At 29.5% G+C, this 4720-nt stretch overlaps 1 long non-coding RNA gene across 1 annotated transcript; it reads right to left on the bottom strand.

Moving 5' to 3' along the window:
* Positions 1–3043: 3043 nt before the first annotated feature.
* LOC123203709 lies at positions 3044–4286 on the bottom strand. Its single transcript, XR_006499338.1, has 3 exons — positions 3873–4286; positions 3534–3765; positions 3044–3450 (listed from the first exon to the last, which is right to left on the bottom strand). It is a non-coding gene; the product is annotated as an uncharacterized LOC123203709 (long non-coding RNA).
* Positions 4287–4720: the final 434 nt, after the last annotated feature.

Here is a 4720-nt window from a genome sequence, read left to right as displayed (position 1 = left end):
AAATATAAATCTGGCCTAGAAAGACGAAAAGCTTTGTCACAAAGCTCTTCATCTTCCCAAACAAAAATGAAAACCTTGTCTTTGTCTTTTAACGAAGCTCTTCATCTTTCTAAGCTGAATTTACATCAGTCGACGTTTCAGAGGAGGGGAGAGAGACCGTCGGAGCATGGTGATACATCGAGGAAGCTTCATCGCCAGAGATGACACTGTATTTAACGTCAAGGATTGAAAACTAAACCCAAAGGAGGGGGAATGTCATTTTTTAAAACTTAGCCTAGGAAAAAATTGTTAGTTTTTAGGGTTTGGGGGGGGCGAAAGAGATAAATTTTAAAGTGGTTAAAGTTTAGATAATTTTAATCTTCCATAGTTGGGTAAAGGAGATTTTCAAAGTTAATGGGGTAAAATTGAGATAACAACATACTTTGGATGGGAATAAGTCCTTTGGCCAATAATTTTAATATTCTTGATTTTTCTTTTCTTTTTTTAAAGTTAATTTAATTTATAAAAATCTGAATCTTGTTAAAAAAATTTTAAAAAAAAAGAGTTAGAACCAATATATTTTTAATGGAATTAAAAACAAATATATTAAAAATTTATATACAGGCTATGTACTAACTTTATTTTTTCAACCAATTTAAGTTTTGATTATCCCTCATAAGTGAGATTATTTATAAGAACTCAACTCACTTATTATAAATAAACTGATTTCTAACATGTTTTCTTTTATTAAAAAAACATAATTTTTAAAAATTTTATTAAATAAAAAATTATTTTATTAATAAAATTAATGGGTTGACCCATGGGCTTTGCCCACTAAAAGTCTTTTGGTGAGCCCATTAAGGGCTTGACATAGCACAACCTCCGAAAGAGCGGGTTGTGTTGTGGGTTCTAATATTTTTGTGAGTTAGTCTCGCTCATAAGGCCCCCTATTGTGCGACCTTGGCTTTGCATAACCCACAGGCATGGTGAGTCACATTGAAATTTCTCCAACTTGACTTGGCACAATCCATTGCCATATCTAGATGAACTAATTGCTGTTTTTAAAAAATTTTTCATTATGTTTTTTTTAATGGGTTAAGTAGATTTATGATGGGTTTAGCTCATGTCTCATTCAAGTAAATTTATATTAAATCAGCTCATTTCCCTTCTAATTAATTTTATGCTTGGTTGGCCCATGTTCTTTTAGGTAAATCCATGTTGAGTATTAGCTCATGTCCCTTTGAATTAAAACAAGTCTAAATTATTTTGTGGGCATTTCAGTTTGAGCCACTTCAGAGCTGAACTTTTTTGGGCCACAGCTAATTCAGATGGGGTTAAGTTGGGTGTTGGGTTATTTAATTGGGTCATTTAGATTAGTTATTTTAATATTTGACCAAAGTTAAATTGAAGTTTTGTTTAGTCTACAACTCATACAGAGTTTATGTACTACAATTTTGAGGGCATAACTTCAGAATGATGTAAGTAGATTGGTTAAAATCATCATTGATCAAACCATATATATTAAGGTTTGATTTCTTATCTGAAAAATACCATTATGCTGATGTATATTAGGATGAGTGTATTGTAATACTATCCCACATTGATTTACACTATAAAAAAATTGGCATTAGCGGGAGGAAAATAATATATCCAATCATTATAAGTGCAATTTTTATGACTTTAATGACTAATTATTTGTACTTTTATTAAAACTAAATAAATTTATGATTTTAATAAAAAAATAGTTGTTAAAAATCTATTTTTTATTGTTAAAAAGCTTTAATGATAAAAAATTTTTATCATTGTTTGTCGCTATTGTTTCCCTTGTTAACAGTATTGTTGTAGTTAATACTTTTAACGAAAGAAACTTCAACAACAAAAAATAGACTTTTAATGAGAAAGTTATAACGATATGAAATAAATAGTTGCTTTTATATTTAGATGTGGTTAAGTTGGGTATTGGGTTATTTAATTTTGTCATTTAGATTAGTTGCTTGTATATTTGGCCGAACCTTTAAATAAGTCAAATTGAACTTTTGCTCATACAAGGTTTATGTACTGCAATTTCGAGGTCATGACTTCAAAATGATGCAAGTAGATTGGTTAAAATCATCATTGATCAAAACATATCTATCAAGGTTTGATTTCTTATTTAAAAAATATCATTATATTGATGTATATTAGAAGTGAGTTGTGATACTGTCCCATATTGCTTCACACTACAAAAAAAAAAAACTGGTATTAGCGAGAGAAAAATAATTTATCTAATCATTATTAGTGTTATTTTCATAATTTTAATAATTAATTATTTATATTCTTGTTAAAAATTAAATAAATATATGAGTTTAATAATGAGAAAATAATTGTTAAAAATCTCTTCATTATTATCAAAAAGTTTTAACGATTAAAAAGATCTTATTGTTGTTTGTCGCTATTGTTTTCCCTGATAATAGTATTGTTATTGTTAATATTTTTAACGGAAGAAACTACAACAACAAAAAATAAACTTTTAACGGGAAAGCTATATCGATATGAAATAAATGGGTGTACACATATGTGTCATAAAGTAATTGAGTTATTTTGAATTAATAATAAAATAATATTCAATTATATGCTGACACATCGTGTGTGTATTCAAGTGGATATATATATAATTACTCTTTGTTTAATACACAATCATTCTAGAAATAATATTCCTTATTGTTGTTGATATATTACACAGGATTGACAAAGCTAAAATTTTGGAGTTCATCATAATAATGTTGAAATATATAAACCATAAATCTTCAATCAATATAATTTCCGAATTCAATATCCGTAGATGAGTGCTATTTATATCTCTAGTATTTTTTTTCAGAAGTGTCATCATCTTTAAAAGGGGTTTTGTCTGATAATTGTTTGATTAGGCATATAAATTATAATCTATCAGGATTCATATAATCAAAGAATTTGTCAAAGTAAAAATTTTAATATGTATATTAATCATACACAATTGTTTCCTCTTAGTATAGGTTGAGAAGGTAACTAAAATCTGTCTTTACATTATGTAAGCTATCACATAATATGATTTAATCATCCATTTCATCTTACTAATTTTTTTCAAAAATGTAACATGTTTTGAACATTTTATTACAATATCCATACATATGAAATAATTAAAAAAAATCTAATAACATTCTCAACACGTTTTGAACATTTTATTACAATATCCATACATATGAAATAATATGTCTATTGTAATGCTTATGCATTAGCCACATTAAGATCGAGCTAGTTGGTTGCAATTAATGGGATCAGCTTCTCTTTGATCAAGCGAATCAAAGGCCTTGGTTGCGATGATCCTGTTTGTAGCTTCTGTTGGATGCAGACCATCAAAGAATACATATTTGTCCCTGTTTTCACAAACCTTGCCATCTTTTTTGCATTTAACGAATTGCGTTTCGCAACAAGCATTTCTGTCATCTTCAAAACCTGCAGATCATTATAAAACGAGCATTTTAAAATCATTAATAAGAAATACATAAATTGATGAGATTAAGAGAAAGAAAATTTACATTGGGAGGCATAGTCATTAATGATATCATAGAGAATCTTGTATGAATTGACATAAACAAAAGTAGAACCAGGAAATCGTGTCTTGGAGGAATCCACGACTTGCCTCATGCGAGCATTGAAGAGTTGTACATACATGTTCAAAATAGGAAAGCATTCTCTGAGTAGAGGCAGAAAACTCATTGGATACATTGAGATCAACACAAATTTTCTTGCTCCTAAATTGTACAACTTCTGCATCAACAAATATTGTATTAGTTAGTCTTAAATCCATCATGAATTGTAATCACAAAATCTAGGGTAATGGGCGGGGGTATCACATTAAGATTGAGTATCCATACCTCAAATGGCCTTGTATTATCAAGTATGCCAGAGCCTGCAGAAGAAAAGGAGACACCATGGAGTATTTGAGGTCCCTTTGTGGAAGGGTCATAAAATGCAGGTGGACTGAAAGGAGAAAGCTTAAAATTTTCTGCAAAAAAATCAATTACATTTTTTCAACTGGTGGCTCTACCAGAAGGTCCATCGGGAAAGTCTTTTCCATATGGAAGAAAGTTTATTTCTTAATGTGATGGGAAGAAATTGTTGTTTCCATTGGAAACTAGAGAGCTTCCGAACACGAACATCCCTTTGATTTTAGAGGCATTATCTTTGTTGGATTGGCAATTGCGTGGCAAGAAACTGGTAAAGAGAGGGAGGCAAAGAAGAAGAAGATCAGTAGTCATTATTTTGGATTGAATTATGGGTGGAGAATAAAGGAAAACAAATGGGGATTTATATATAAATCGTGTGTGGTAGCAATTAGATTAAGAACGCTCTTTTCCTTGCGCAAAGTCAAATTTTGTTAATGCTATTTATAGTCTGATTTTGACAAGAAGTGAAGTCAAATTTGAATAAGTTAATGTATGCATAAAATAATAATAATGATAACAAGAACCAAATAATGAAATGGGCGGTGTTTTATATTAATTTGTCCCAAATACTTGGAAAGATTGATTTCAATTATCACTTATTATTTATCAATATGCATTTAAATAAAAGATCAATTGCCATTTTATTTGGTTTAAAAAAATACTAATCACAAATTAACATGAATGTGAACAGGCTTTGCATGATATGTGGCGTGTTTCTCAGTGATTGGGTATACTTAACATTACACACCAATATATGAAACCATAAGGATGATGGC

Source organism: Mangifera indica, chromosome 19 (assembly GCF_011075055.1).
Source record: "Mangifera indica cultivar Alphonso chromosome 19, CATAS_Mindica_2.1, whole genome shotgun sequence".
NCBI lineage: Eukaryota > Viridiplantae > Streptophyta > Magnoliopsida > Sapindales > Anacardiaceae > Mangifera > Mangifera indica.
Note: the sequence above shows the minus strand (reverse complement) of the source record. Positions and strands in the feature narration are given on the sequence as shown.